We start from the raw sequence: 16,023 nt of genomic DNA on the forward strand, positions 1-16,023 counted from the left end.
GGGATTCAGTAAGGATTGTTAGTGAATAGGTAAACCACATGGGACGACTAGACTCGAGTTCAAGCTCTCTTTTTCCCGTCACACAGATAGGCAGGCCGCAGGTCCAAAGCAGCGTGTGTCAAAGCAGTGCATTAAATGCAGGAAGCTTTTACGGTGTCTTAGGCCATGTGCCTCTGCACTAGGATGCAACATGTAAACGACGGACTGCCTGACACTACTGGGACCTATTAGCCACGTTCAGTTGAGGACAACTATATGCCAGAAGAAGCGCAATGGAGGCCTTCTTTCCTTAAGCCACTAGAACGTGTAAATGTGAACAGCAGATGTATCTCCCTTCTACCGCACCTGGGAAGTACAAAACTCAAAGGGAAAGTGCAGGGAGAATGCTTTGTGTTCCCTTTGGAAAAGAGAGCTTGAAGGGAAAATTTTTCCTCACTGGGATTTAGAGCGTTGCAGGCTCAATTGTGGCAGGGAAACACTGTTGTTCCATATCTTCTCTTCTTAACACAATGCATTTCTCGTCACACAAATAGGCAGGCCCGAGATCCAAGGCAACCTGTGTCAAATTGGTGCCTAATCTCCAGCAAGCTTTTATGGTGTCATAGGCCACTAGGCTGTGCACTAGATTCTAAGATGTAGGCGAAGCACTGCCTGTCAGTTCTGGGACCTGTAAGCCACGTTCAGTTGATGAGAAATATATGCCAGAAGAAGCGCAATGGAGTCCTTCTTTCTTTAAGCCACTAGAACGTGTAAATGTGAACAGCAGATGTATCTCCCTTCTACCGCACCTGGGAAGTACAAAACTCAAAGGGTAAGTGCAGGGAGAATGCTCTGTGTTCCCTATGGAAAAGAGAGCTTGAAGGGAAACATTGTTTTCCTCACTGGAATTTACAGCTTTGAAGGCTCAATTGTGGCAGGGAAACAGTGTTGTTCCATATCTTCTCTTCTTAACAAAATCCATTTCTCGTCACAGAAATAGGCAGTCCCCAGATCAAAGACAGCCTGTGTCAAAGCGGTGCTTAAACTCCAGCAAGCGTTTATGGTGTCATAGGCCACAAGGCTGTGCACTAGATTCTAAGATGTAGGCGAAGGACTGCCCGTCATTTCTGGGATCTGTAAGCCACTTTCAGTTGAGGACAACATATGCCAAAAGAAGGACAATGGAGGCCTTCTTTCCTTAAGCCACTAGAACGGGTAAATGTGAACAGCAAATGTACCTCCCTTCTACCGCACCTGAGAAGTACAAAACTCAAAGGGAAAGTGCAGGGAGAATGCTCTGTGTTCCCTTTGGAAAAGAGAGCTTGAAGGGAAATTTTTTTTCCTCACTGGGATTTAGAGCGTTGCAGGCTCAATTGTGGCAGGGAAACACTGTTGTTCCATATCTTCTCTTCTTAACACAATCCATTTCTCGTCACAGAAATAGGCAGGCCCCAGATCCAAGGCAGCCTGTGTCAAAGCGGTGCTTAAACTCCAGCAAGCTTTTATGGTGTCATAGGCCACTAGGTTGTGCACTAGATTCTAAGATGTAGGCAAAGGACTGCCCGTCAGTTCTGGGAACTCTAAGCCACGTTCAGTTGAGGAGAACTATATGCCAGAAGAAGCGCAATGGAGTTCTTCTTTCCTTAAGCCACTAGAACGTATAAATGTGAACAGCAGATGTATCTCCCTTCTACCGCACCTGGGAAGTACAAAACTCAAAGGGAAAGTGCAGGGAGAATGCTCTGTTTTCCCTTTGGAAAAGAGCTTGAAGGCAAACGTTGTTTTCCTCACTGGAATTTACAGCGTTGCAGGCTCAATTGTGGCAGGGAAACACTGTTGTTCCATATCTTCTCTTCTTAACACAATCCATTTCTCGTCAGAGAAACAGGCAGGCCCCAGGTCCAAGGCAGCCTGTGTCAAAGTGGTGCTTAAACTCCAGCAAGCGTTTATGGTGTCATAGGCCACTAGGCTGTGCACTAGATTCTAAGATGTAGGCGACGGAGTGCCCGACACTTCTGGGACCTGTAAGCCACGTTCAGTTGAGGAGAATTATATGCCAAAAGAAAGGCAATGGAGACCTTCTTTTCTTAAGCCACTAGAAGCTGTAAATGTGAACAGCAGATGTATCTCCCTTCTACCGCACCTGGGAAGTACAAAACAGAGAACGAAGGCGCAGGGGGAATGCTCTGTGGTCCTTGTGGAGAAGAGGGCTTGAAAAGTGACCTGAAAACTTTCAGCGATTTTGGAAGCCAGTAGAAGGTGTCAATGTGAATAACTGAAGTATCTACCTTCTACAGCACCGGGAAGCCCCAAAGACCGCAGCAAGGCAAAGGGAGAGTGCTTTTTGTTCCCTTTGGAAAACAGGGTTTGAAGGGACTCACTAAGCATTGTTAGTGAATAGGTAAACCACATGGGACGACTAGCATCGAGCTCAAGCTCTCTGTTTATCGTCACACAGTGAGGCAGGCCTCAGGTCCAAGGCAGCGTGAGTCAAAGCGGTGCTTTAAATGCAGGAAGCTTTTATGGTGTCTTAGGCCATGTGCCTCAGCACTAGGATGCAACATGTAAATGACGGATGCCTGACACCACTGGGACCTGCAAGCCACTTTCAGTTGAGGACAACTATATGCCAAAAGAAGGGCAATGGAGGCCTTCTTTCCTTAAGCCACTAGAACGGGTAAATGTGAACACCAAATGTATCTCCCTTCTACCGCACCTGGAAAGTACAAAACTCAAAAGGAAAGTGCAGGGAGAATGCTCTGTGTTCCCTTTGGAAAAGAGAGCTTGAAGGGAAACTTTTTATCCTCACTGGGATATAGAGCGTTGCAGGCTCAACTGTGGCAGGGAAACACTGTTGTTCCATATCTTCTCTTCTTAACACAATCCATTTCTCGTCAGAGAAATAGGCAGGCCCCAGATCCAAGGCAGCCTCTGTCGAAGCGGTGCTTAAACTCCAGCAAGCGTTTATGGTGTCATAGGCCAGTAGGCTGTGCACTAGATTCTAAGATGTAGGCGAAGGACTGCCCGTCAGTTCTGGGACCTGTAAGCCACTTTCAGTTGAGGACAACATATGCCAAAAGAAGGGCAATGGAGGCCTTCTTTCCTTAAGCCACTAGAACGGATAAATGTGAACAGCAGATGTATCTCCCTTCTACCTCACCTGGGAAGTACAAAACTCAAAGGTAAAGTGCAGGGAGAATGCTCTGTGTTCCCTTTGGAAAAGAGAGGTTGAAGGGAAACGTTGTTTTCCTCACTGGGATTTAGAGCATTGCAGGCTCAACTGTGGCAGGGAAACACTGTTGTTCCATATCTTCTCTTCTTAACACAATCCATTTCTAGTCAGAGAAATAGGCAAGCCGCAGATCCAAGGCAGCCTGTGTCAAGGCGGTGCTTAAACTCCAGCAAGCGTTTATGGTGTCATAGGCCATTAGGCTGTGAACTAGATTCTAAGATGTAGGCCAAAGACTGCGGGTCAGTTCTGGGACCTGTAAGCCACGTTCAGTTGAGGAGAACTAGATGCCAGAAGAAGGGCAATGGAGTCCTCTTTCCTTAAGCCACTAAAACGTGTAAATGTGAACAGCAGATGTATCTCCCTTCTACTGCAACTGGGAAGTACAAAACTCAAAGGGAAAGTGCAGGGAGAATGCTCTGTGTTCCCTTTGGAAAAGAGCTTGAAGGGAAACGTTGTTTTCCTCACTGGAATTTACAGCGATGCAGGCTCAATTGTGGCAGGGAAACACTGTTTTTCCATATCTTCTCTTCTTAACACAATCCATTTCTCATCACAGAAATAGACAGACCCCAGAACCAAGGCAGCCTGTGTCAAAGCAGTGCTTAAACTCCAGCAAGCGTTTATGGTGTCATAGGCCACTAGGCTGTGCACTAGATTCTAAGATGTAGGCGAAGGCCTGCCAGTCAGTTCTGGGACCTGTAAGCCACGTTCAGTTGAGGAGAACTATATGCCAGAAGAAGGGCAATGGAGGCCTTCTTTCCTTAAGCCTCTAAAACGTGTAAATGTGAACAGCAGATGTATCTCCCTTCTACCGCACCTGGGAAGTACAAAATTCAAAGGGAAAATGCAGGGAGAATGCTCTGTGTTCCCTTTGGAAAAGAGAGCTTGAATGGAAACATTTTTTCCTCACTGGGATTTAGAGCTTTGCAGGCTCAATTGTGGCAGGGGAACAATGTTGTTCCATATCTTCTCTTCTTAACACAATCCAATTCTCGTCACAGAAATAGGCAGGCCCCAGATCCAAGGCAGCCTGTGTCAAGGCGGTGCTTAAACTCCAGTAAGCGTTTATGGTGTCATAGGCCACTAGGCTGTGCACTAGATTCTAAGATGTAGGCGAAGGACTGCCCGTCAGTTCTGGGACGTGTAAGCCACGTTCAGTTGAGGAGAACTATATGCCAGAAGAAGGGCAATGGAGGCCTTCTTTCCTTAAGCCTCTAAAACGTGTAAATGTGAACAGCAGATGTATCTCCCTTCTACCGCACCTCGGAAGTACAAAACTCAAAGGGAAAGTGCAGGTAGAATGCTCTGTATTCCCTTTGGAAAAGAGCTTGAAGGGAAACGTTGTTTTCCTCACTGGAATTTACAGCGTTGCAGGCTCAATGGTGGCAGGGAAACACTGTTGTTCCATATCTTCTCTTCTTAACACAATCCATTTCTCGTCACAGAAATAGGCAGGCCCAAGGTCCAAAGCAGCCTGTGTCAAAGCGGTGCCTAAACTCAAGCAAGCGTTTATGGTGTCATAGGACACTAGGCTGTGCACTAGATTCTAAGATGTAGGCGACGGAAAGCCCGACACTTCTGGGACGTGTAAGCCACGTTCAGGTGAGGATAAATATATTTCAAAAGAAAGGCAATGGAGGCCTTCTTTCCTTAAGCCACTAGAAGCTGTAAATGTGAACAGCAGATGTATCTCCCTTCTACCGCACCTGGGAAGTACAAAACTCAAAGGGAAAGTGCAGGGAGAATGCTCTGTGTTCCCTTTGGGAAAGAGCTTGAAGGGAAACGTTTTTTTCCTCACTGGAATTTACAGCGTTGCATGCTCAATTGTGGCAGGGAAACACTGTTGTTCCATATCTTCTCTTCTTAACACAATCCATTTCTTGTCAGAGAAATAGGCAGGCCCCAGGTCCAAGGCAGCCTGTATCAAAGTGGTGCTTAAACTCCAGCAAGCGTTTATGATGTCATAGGCCATTAGGCTGTGCACTAGATTCTAAGATATAGGCGACGGAGTGCCCGACACTTCTGGGACCTGTAAGACACGTTCAGTTGAGGAGAATAATATGCCAAAAGAAGGGCAATGGAGACCTTCTTTTCTTAAGCCACTAGAAGCTGTAAATGTGAACAGCAGATGTATCTCCCTTCTACCGCACCTGGGACGTACAAAACTCAAAAGGAAAGTGCAGTGAGAATGCTCTGTGTTCCCATTGGAAAAGAGAGCTTGAAGGGAAACTTTTTTCCTCACTGGGATTTAGAGCGTTGCAGGCTCAATGGTGGCAGGGAAACACTGTTGTTCCATATCTTCTCTGCTTAACACAATCCATTTATCGTCACAGAAATAGGCAGGCCCCAGATACAAGGCAGCCTGTGTCAAAGCGGTGCCTAAACTCCAGCAAGCGTTTATGGTGTCATAGGCCACTAGGCTATGCACTAGATTCTAAGATGTAGGCGACGGAGTGCCCGACAATTCTGGGTCCTGTAAGCCACGTTCAGTTGAGGAGAACTAGATGCCAAAAGAAGGGCAATGGAGACCTTCTTTTCTTAAGCCACTAGAAGCTGTAAATGTGAACAGCAGATGTATCTCCCTTCTACCTCACCTGGGAAGTACAAAACAGAGAACAAATGCGCAGGGGGAATGCTCTGTGGTCCTTGTGGAGAAGAGGGCTTGAAAAGTGACCTGAAAGCGTTCAGCGTTTTCGGAAGCCACTAGAAGGTGTCAATGTGAACAACAGAAGTATCTACCTTCTACAGCACCGGAAAGCCCCAAAGACCATAGGAAGGCAAAGGGAGAGTGCTTTGTGGTCCCTTTGGAAAACAGGGTTTGAAGGGATTCACTAAGGATTGTTAGTGAATAGGTAAACCACATGGGACGACTAGCATCGAGCTCAAGCTCTCTGTTTCTCGTCACACAGAGAGGCAGGCCGCAGGTCCAAGGCAGCGTGTGTCAAAGCGGTGCTTTAAATGCAGGAAGCTTTTACGGTGTCTTATGCCATGTGCCTCCTCACTAGGATGCAACATGTAAACGACGGACTGCCTGACACTACTGGGACCTGTAAGCCACTTTGATTTGAGGACAAATATATGCCAAAAGAAGGACAATGGAGGTCTTCTTTCCTTAAGCCACTAGAACGGGTAAATGTGAACAGCAAAAGTCTCTCCCTTCTACCGCACCTGGGAAGTACAAAACTCAATAGGAAAGTGCAGGGAGAATGCTCTATGTTCCCTTTGGAAAAGAGAGCTTGAAGGGAAACTTTTTATCCTCACTGGGATTTAGAGCGTTGCAGGCTCAACTGTGGCAGGATAACACTGTTGTTCCATATCTTCTCTTCTTAACACAATCCATTTCTCGTCAGAGAAATAGGCAGGCCCCAGGTCCAAGGCAGCCTGTGTCAAAGCGGTGCTTAAACTCCAGCAAGCGTTTATGATGTCATAGGCCACTAGGCTGTGCACTACATTCAAAGATGTAGGCGAAGGACTGCCCGTCTATTCTGGGACCTGTAAGCCATTTTCAGTTGAGGACAACATATGCCAAAAGAAGGACAATGGAGGCCTTCTTTCCTTAAGCCACTAGAACGGGTAATGTGAACAGCAAAAGTATCTCCCTTCTACCGCACCTGGGAAGTACAAAACTCAAAGGGAAAGTGCAGGGAGAATGCTCTGTGTTCCCTTTGGAAAAGAGAGCTTGAATGGAAACATTTTTTCCTCACTGGGATTTAGAGCTTTGCAGGCTCAATTGTGGCAGGGGAACACTGTTGTTCCATATCTTCTCTTCTTAACACAATCCAATTCTCGTCACAGAAATAGGCAGGCCCCAGATCCAAGGCAGCCTGTGTCAAGGCGGTGCTTAAACTCCAGCAAGCGTTTATGGTGTCATAGGCCACTAGGCTGTGCACTAGATTCTAAGATGTAGGCGAAGGACTGCCCGTCAGTTCTGGGACGTGTAAGCCACGTTCAGTTGAGGAGAATTATATGCCAGAAGAAGCGCAATGGAGTCCTTCAGTCCTTAAGCCACTAGAACGTGTAAATGTGAACAGCAGATGTATCTCCCTTCTACCGCACCTGGGAAGTACAAAACTCAAAGGGAAAGTGCAGGGAGAATGCTCTGTGTTCCCTTTGGAAAGGAGCTTGAAGGGAAACGTTGTTTTCCTAACAGGAATGTACAGCGTTGCAGGCTCAACTGTGGCAGGGAAACACTGTTGTTCCATATCTTCTCTTCTTAACACAATCCATTTCTCGTCAGAGAAATAGGCAGGCCCCAGGTCCATGGCAGCCTCTGTCAAAGTGGTGCTTAAACTCCAGCAAGCGTTTATGGTGTCATAGGACACTAGGCTGTGCACTAGATTCTAAGATGTAGGCGAAGGCCTGCCCGTCAGTTCTGGGACCTGTAAGCCACGTTCAGTTGAGGAGAACTATATGCCAGAAGAAGGGCAATGGAGGCCTTCTTTCCTTAAGCCTCTAAAACGTGTAAATGTGAACAGCAGATGTATCTCCCTTCTACCGCACCTCGGAAGTACAAAACTCAAAGGGAAAGTGCAGGTAGAATGCTCTGTATTCCCTTTGGAAAAGAGCTTGAAGGGAAACGTTGTTTTTCTCACTGGAATTTACAGCGTTGCAGGCTCAATGGTGGCAGGGAAACACTGTTGTTCCATATCTTCTCTTCTTAACACAATCCATTTCTCGTCACAGAAATAGGCAGGCCCAAGGTCCAAAGCAGCCTGTGTCAAAGCGGTGCCTAAACTCAAGCAAGCGTTTATGGTGTCATAGGACACTAGGCTGTGCACTAGATTCTAAGATGTAGGCGACGGAAAGCCCGACACTTCTGGGACGTGTAAGCCACGTTCAGGTGAGGATAAATATATTTCAAAAGAAAGGCAATGGAGGCCTTCTTTCCTTATGCCACTAGAAGCTGTAAATGTGAACAGCAGATGTATCTCCCTTCTACCGCACCTGGGAAGTACAAAACTCAAAGGGAAAGTGCAGGGAGAATGCTCTGTGTTCCCTTTGGGAAAGAGCTTGAAGGGAAACGTTTTTTTCCTCACTGGAATTTACAGCGTTGCATGCTCAATTGTGGCAGGGAAACACTGTTGTTCCATATCTTCTCTTCTTAACACAATCCATTTCTTGTCAGAGAAATAGGCAGGCCCCAGGTCCAAGGCAGCCTGTATCAAAGTGGTGCTTAAACTCCAGCAAGCGTTTATGATGTCATAGGCCATTAGGCTGTGCACTAGATTCTAAGATATAGGCGACGGAGTGCCCGACACTTCTGGGACCTGTAAGACACGTTCAGTTGAGGAGAATAATATGCCAAAAGAAGGGCAATGGAGACCTTCTTTTCTTAAGCCACTAGAAGCTGTAAATGTGAACAGCAAAAGTATCTCCCTTCTACCGCACCTGGGACGTACAAAACTCAAAAGGAAAGTGCAGTGAGAATGCTCTGTGTTCCCATTGGAAAAGAGAGCTTGAAGGGAAAGTTTTTATCCTCACTGGGATTTAGAGCATTGCAGGCTCAACTGTGGCAGGAAAACACTGTTGTTCCATATCTTCTCTTCTTAACAAAATCCAGTTCTCATCACAGAAATAGGTAGGCCCCAGATCCAAGGCAGCCTGTGTCAAAGCGGTGCTTAAACTCCAGCAAGCGTTTATGGTGTCATAGGCCACTAGGCTGTGCACTAGATTGTAAGATGTAGGGGACGGAGTGCCCGACACTTCTGGGCCCTGTAAGCCACGTTCAGTTGAGGAGAACTATATGCCAGAAGAAGGGCAATGGAGACCTTCTTTTCTTAAGCCACTAGAAGCTGTAAATGTGAACAGCAGATGTATCTCCCTTCTACCGCACGTGGGAAGTACAAAACACAGAACGAAGGCGCAGGGGGAATGCTCTGTGGTCCTTGTGGAGAAGAGGGCTTGAAAAGTGACCTGAAAACGTTCAGCATTTTCGGAAGCCACTAGAAGGTGTCAATGTGAACAACAGAAGTATCTATCTTCCACAGTACCGGTAAGCCCCAAAGACCACAGGAAGGCAAAGGGAGAGTGCTTTGTGGTCCCTTTGCAAAACAGGGTTTGAAGGGATTCGCTAAAAATTGTAAGTGAATAGGTAAACCCATGGGATGACTAGCATAGAGCTCAAGCTCTCTGTTTCTCATCACACAGAGAGGCAGGTCGCAGGTCCAAGGCAGGGTGTGTCAAAGCGGTGCTTTAAATGCAGGAAGCTTTTACGGTGACTTAGGCCATGTGCCTCTGCACTAGGATGCAACATGTAAACGACGGACTGCCTGACACTACTGGGATCTGTAAGCCACTTTCAGTTGAGGAGAACTATATGCCAAAAGAAGGACAATGGAGTCCTTCTTTTCTTAAGCCACTAGAAGCTGTAAATGTGAACAGCAGATGTACCTCCCTTCTCCCGCACCTGGGAAGTACAAAACACAGAACGAATATGCAGGGGGAATGCTCTGTGGTCTTTCTGGAGAAGACGGCTTGAAAAGTCACCTGAAAACGTTCAGCGTTTTCGGAAAGCACTAGAAGGTGTCAATGTGAACAACAGAAGTATCTACCTTCTACAGTACCGGGAAGCCCCAAAGACCACAGGAAGGCAAAGGGAGAGTGCTTTGTGGTCCCTTTGGAAAACAGGGTTTGAAGGGATTCACTAAGGATTGTTAGTGAATAGGTAAACCCATGGGATGACTAGCATCGAGCTCAAGCTCTCTGTTTCTCGTCACACAGAAAGACAGGCCGCAGGTCCAAGGCAGCGTGTGTCAAAGCGGTGCTTTCAATGCAGGAAGCTTTTACGGTGTCTTAGGCCATGTGCCTCTGCACTAGGATGCAACATGTAAACGACGGACTGCCTGACACTACCGTGATCTGTAAGCCACTTTCAGTTGAGGACAACTATATGCCAAAAGAAGGACAATGGAGGCCTTCTTTCCTTAAATCACTAGAACGGGTAAATGTGAACAGCAAAAGTATCTCCCTTCTACCGCACCTGGGAAGTACAAAACTCAAAGGGAAAGTGCAGGGAGAATGCTCTGTGTTCCCTTTGGAAAAGAGCTTGAAGGGAAACGTTGTTTTCCTCATGGGAATTTACAGCGTTGCAGGCTCAATGGTGGCAGGGAAACACTGTTGTTCCATATCTTCTCTTCTTAACACAATCCATTTCTCGTCACAGAAATAGGCAGGCCCCAGATCCAAGGCAGCCTGTGTCAAAGCGGTGCTTAAACTCCAGCAAGCGTTTATGGTGTCATAGGCAACTAAGCTTTGCACTGGATTTTAAGATGTAGGCGACGGAGTGCCCGACACTTTTGGGACCTGTAAGCCACGTTCAGTTGAGGAGAAGTATATGCCAAAAGAAAGGCAATGGAGACCTTCTTTTCTTAAGCCACTAGAAGCTGTAAATGTGAACAGCAGATGTATCTCCCTTCTACCGCACCTGGGAAGTACAAAACACAGAACGAAGGCTCAGGGGGAATGCTCTGTGTTCTTTGTGGAGAAGCGGGTTTGAAAAGTGACCTGAAAACGTTCAGCGTTTTTGGAAGCCACTTGAAGGTGTCAATGTGAACAACAGAAGTATCTACCTTCTACAGCACCGGGGAGCACCAAAGACCACAGGAAGGCAAAGGGAGAGTGCTTTGTGGTCCCTTTGGAATACAGGGTTTGAAGGGATTCACTAAGGATTGTTAGTGAATAGGTAAACCACATGGGACGACTAGCATCGAGCTCAAGCTCTCTGTTTCTCGTCACACAGAGAGGCAGCCCGCAGGTCCAAGGCAGCGTGTGTCAAAGCGGTGCTTTAAATGCAGGAAGCTTTTACGGTGTCTTAGGCCATGTGCCTCTGCACTAGGATGCAACATGTAAACGACGGACTGCCTGACACTACTGGGATCTGTAAGCCACTTTCAGTTGAGGACAACTATATGCCAAAAGAAGGACAATGGAGGCCTTCTTTCCTTAAGCCACTAGAAGCTGTAAATGTGAACAGCAAAAGTATCTCCATTCTACCGCACCTGGGAAGTACAAAACTCAATAGGAAAGTGCAGGGAGAATTCTCTGTGTTCCCTTTGGAAAAGAGAGCTTGAAGGGAAACATTTTATCCTCACTGGGATTTAGAGCATTGCAGGCTCAACTGTGGCAGGAAAACACTGTTGTTCTATATCTTCTCTTCTCAACACAATCCATTTCTCGTCACAGAAATAGGCAGGCCCCAGATCCAAGGCAGCCTGTGTCAAAGCGGTGCTTAAACTCCAGCAAGCGTTTATGGTGTCATAGGCCACTAGGCTGTGCACTAGATTCTAAGATGTAGGCGACGGAGTGCCCGACACTTCTGGGCCCTGTAAGCCACGTTCACTTGAGGAGAACTATATGCCAGAAGAAGGGCAATGGAGACCTTCTTTTCTTAAGCCACTAGAAGCTGTAAATGTGAACAGCAGATGTATCTCCCTTCTACCGCACCTGGGAAGTACAAAACACAGAACGAAGGCGCAGGGGGAATGCTCTGTGGTCCTTGTGGAGAAGAGGGCTTGAAAAGTGACCTGAAAACGTTCAGCGTTTGCGGAAGCCACTAGAAGGTGTCAATGTGAACAACAGAAGTATCTACCTTCTACAGTACCGGTAAGCCCCAAAGACCACAGGAAGGCAAAGGGAGAGTGCTTTGTGGTCCCTTTGGAAAACAGGGTTTGAAGGGATTCGCTAAGGATTGTAAGTGAATAGGGAAACCCATGGGACGACTAGCATCGAGCTCAAGCTCTCTGTTTCTCATCACACAGAGAAGCAGGCCGCAGGTCCAAGGCAGCGTGTGTCAAAGCAGTGCTTTAAATGCAGGAAGCTTTTACGGTGTCTTAGGCCATGTGCCTCTGCACTAGGATGCAACATGTAAACGACGGACTGCCTGACACTACTGGGATCTGTAAGCCACTTTCAGTTGAGGAGAACTATATGCCAAAATAAGGACAATGGAGGCCTTCTTTTCTTAAGCCACTAGAAGCTGTAAATGTGAACAGCAGATGTATCTCCCTACTACCGCACCTGGGAAGTACAAAACACAGAACGAAGATGCAGGGGGAATGCTCTGTGGTCTTTGTGGAGAAGAGGGCTTGAAAAGTCACCTGAAAACGTTCAGCGTTTTCGGAAGCCACTAGAAAGTGTCAATGTGAACAACAGAAGTATCTACCTTCTACAGCACCGGGAAGCCCCAAAGACCACAGGAAGGCAAAGGGAGAGTGCTTTGTGGTCCCCTTGGAAAACAGGGTTTGAAGGGATTCACTTAGGTTTGTTAGTGAATAGGTAAACCCATGGGACGACTAGCATCGAGCTCAAGCTCTCTGTTTCTCCTCACACAGAGAGGCAGGCCGCAGGTCCAAGGCAGCGTGTGTCAAAGCGGTGCTTTAAATGCAGGAAGCTTTTACGGTGTCTTAGGCCATGTGCCTCCTCACTAGGATGCAACATGTAAACGACGGACTGCCTGACACTACTGGGACCTGTAAGCCACTTTGATTTGAGGACAAATATATGCCAAAAGAAGGACAATGGAGGCCTTCTTTCCTTAAGCCACTAGAACGGGTAAATGTGAACAGCAAAAGTCTCTCCCTTCTACCGCACCTGGGAAGTACAAAACTCAATAGGAAAGTGCAGGGAGAATGCTCTATGTTCCCTTTGGAAAAGAGAGCTTGAAGGGAAACTTTTTATCCTCACTGGGATTTAGAGCGTTGCAGGCTCAACTGTGGCAGGATAACACTGTTGTTCCATATCTTCTCTTCTTAACACAATCCATTTCTCGTCAGAGAAATAGGCAGGCCCCAGGTCCAAGGCAGCCTGTGTCAAAGCGGTGCTTAAACTCCAGCAAGCGTTTATGATGTCATAGGCCACTAGGCTGTGCACTACATTCAAAGATGTAGGCGAAGGACTGCCCGTCTATTCTGGGACCTGTAAGCCATTTTCAGTTGAGGACAACATATGCCAAAAGAAGGACAATGGAGGCCTTCTTTCCTTAAGCCACTAGAACGGGTAATGTGAACAGCAAAAGTATCTCCCTTCTACCGCACCTGGGAAGTACAAAACTCAAAGGGAAAGTGCAGGGAGAATGCTCTGTGTTCCCTTTGGAAAAGAGAGCTTGAATGGAAACATTTTTTCCTCACTGGGATTTAGAGCTTTGCAGGCTCAATTGTGGCAGGGGAACACTGTTGTTCCATATCTTCTCTTCTTAACACAATCCAATTCTCGTCACAGAAATAGGCAGGCCCCAGATCCAAGGCAGCCTGTGTCAAGGCGGTGCTTAAACTCCAGCAAGCGTTTATGGTGTCATAGGCCACTAGGCTGTGCACTAGATTCTAAGATGTAGGCGAAGGACTGCCCGTCAGTTCTGGGACGTGTAAGCCACGTTCAGTTGAGGAGAATTATATGCCAGAAGAAGCGCAATGGAGTCCTTCAGTCCTTAAGCCACTAGAACGTGTAAATGTGAACAGCAGATGTATCTCCCTTCTACCGCACCTGGGAAGTACAAAACTCAAAGGGAAAGTGCAGGGAGAATGCTCTGTGTTCCCTTTGGAAAGGAGCTTGAAGGGAAACGTTGTTTTCCTAACAGGAATGTACAGCGTTGCAGGCTCAACTGTGGCAGGGAAACACTGTTGTTCCATATCTTCTCTTCTTAACACAATCCATTTCTCGTCAGAGAAATAGGCAGGCCCCAGGTACATGGCAGCCTGTGTCAAAGTGGTGCTTAAACTCCAGCAAGCGTTTATGGTGTCATAGGACACTAGGCTGTGCACTAGATTCTAAGATGTAGGCGAAGGACTGCCCGTCAGTTCTGGGACCTGTAAGCCACGTTCAGTTGAGGAGAACTATATGCCAGAAGAAGGGCAATGGAGGCCTTCTTTCCTTAAGCCTCTAAAACGTGTAAATGTGAACAGCAGATGTATCTCCCTTCTACCGCACCTCGGAAGTACAAAACACAAAGGGAAAGTGCAGGTAGAATTCTCTGTATTCCCTTTGGAAAAGAGCTTGAAGGGAAACGTTGTTTTCCTCACTGGAATTTACAGCGTTGCAGGCTCAATGGTGGCAGGGAAACACTGTTGTTCCATATCTTCTCTTCTTAACACAATCCATTTCTCGTCACAGAAATAGGCAGGCCCAAGGTCCAAAGCAGCCTGTGTCAAAGCGGTGCCTAAACTCAAGCAAGCGTTTATGGTGTCATAGGACACTAGGCTGTGCACTAGATTCTAAGATGCAGGCGACGGAAAGCCCGACACTTCTGGGACGTGTAAGCCACGTTCAGGTGAGGATAAATATATTTCAAAAGAAAGGCAATGGAGGCCTTCTTTCCTTAAGCCACTAGAAGCTGTAAATGTGAACAGCAGATGTATCTCCCTTCTACCGCACCTGGGAAGTACAAAACTCAAAGGGAAAGTGCAGGGAGAATGCTCTGTGTTCCCTTTGGGAAAGAGCTTGAAGGGAAACGTTTTTTTCCTCACTGGAATTTACAGCGTTGCATGCTCAATTGTTGCAGGGAAACACAGTTGTTCCATATCTTCTCTTCTTAACACAATCCATTTCTTGTCAGAGAAATAGGCAGGCCCCAGGTCCAAGGCAGCCTGTATCAAAGTGGTGCTTAAACTCCAGCAAGCGTTTATGATGTCATAGGCCATTAGGCTGTGCACTAGATTCTAAGATATAGGCGACGGAGTGCCCGACACTTCTGGGACCTGTAAGACACGTTCAGTTGAGGAGAATAATATGCCAAAAGAAGGGCAATGGAGACCTTCTTTTCTTAAGCCACTAGAAGCTGTAAATGTGAACAGCAGATGTATCTCCCTTCTACCGCACCTGGGACGTACAAAACTCAAAAGGAAAGTGCAGTGAGAATGCTCTGTGTTCCCATTGGAAAAGAGAGCTTGAAGGGAAACTTTTTTTCCTCACTGGGATTTAGAGCGTTGCAGGCTCAATGGTGGCAGGGAAACACTGTTGTTCCATATCTTCTCTTCTTAACACAATCCATTTATCGTCACAGAAATAGGCAGGCCCCAGATACAAGGCAGCCTGTGTCAAAGCCGTGCTTAAACTCCAGCAAGCGTTTATGGTGTCATAGGCCACTAGGCTATGCACTAGATTCTAAGATGTAGGCGACGGAGTGCCCAACAATTCTGGGTCCTGTAAGCCACGTTCAGTTGAGGAGAACTATATGCCAAAAGAAGGGCAATGGAGACCTTCTTTTCTTAAGCCACTAGAAGCTGTAAATGTGAACAGCAGATGTATCTCCCTTCTACCGCACGTGGGAAGTACAAAACACAGAACGAAGGCGGAGGGTGAATGCTCTGTGGTCCTTTTGGAGAAGAGGGCTTGAAAAGTGACCTGAAAACGTTCAGCATTTTCGGAAGCCACTAGAAGGTGTCAATGTGAACAACAGAAGTATCTACCTTCTACAGCACCGGGAAGCACCAAAGATCACAGGAGGTCAAAGGGAAAGTGCTTTGTGGGCCCTTTGGAAAACAGGGTTTGAAGCGATTCACTAAGGATTGTTAGTGAATAGGTAAACCACATGGGACGACTAGCATCGAGCTCAAGCTCTCTGTTTCTCGTCACACAGAGAGGCAGGCCGCAGGTCCAAGGCAGCGTGTGTCAAAGCGGTGCTTTAAATGCAGGAATCTTGTACGGTGTCTTAGGCCATGTGCCTCTGCACTAGGATGCAACATGTAAACGACGGACTGCCTGACACTACTGGGATCTGTAAGCCACTTTCAGTTGAGGACCACTATATGCCAAAAGAAGGACAATGGAGGCCTTCTTTCCTTAAGCCACTAGAAGCTGTAAATGTGAACAGCAAAAGTATC

The sequence above is a fragment of the Mesoplodon densirostris genome, chromosome 10, assembly GCF_025265405.1.
Source record: "Mesoplodon densirostris isolate mMesDen1 chromosome 10, mMesDen1 primary haplotype, whole genome shotgun sequence".
Classification (NCBI taxonomy): domain Eukaryota; kingdom Metazoa; phylum Chordata; class Mammalia; order Artiodactyla; family Ziphiidae; genus Mesoplodon; species Mesoplodon densirostris.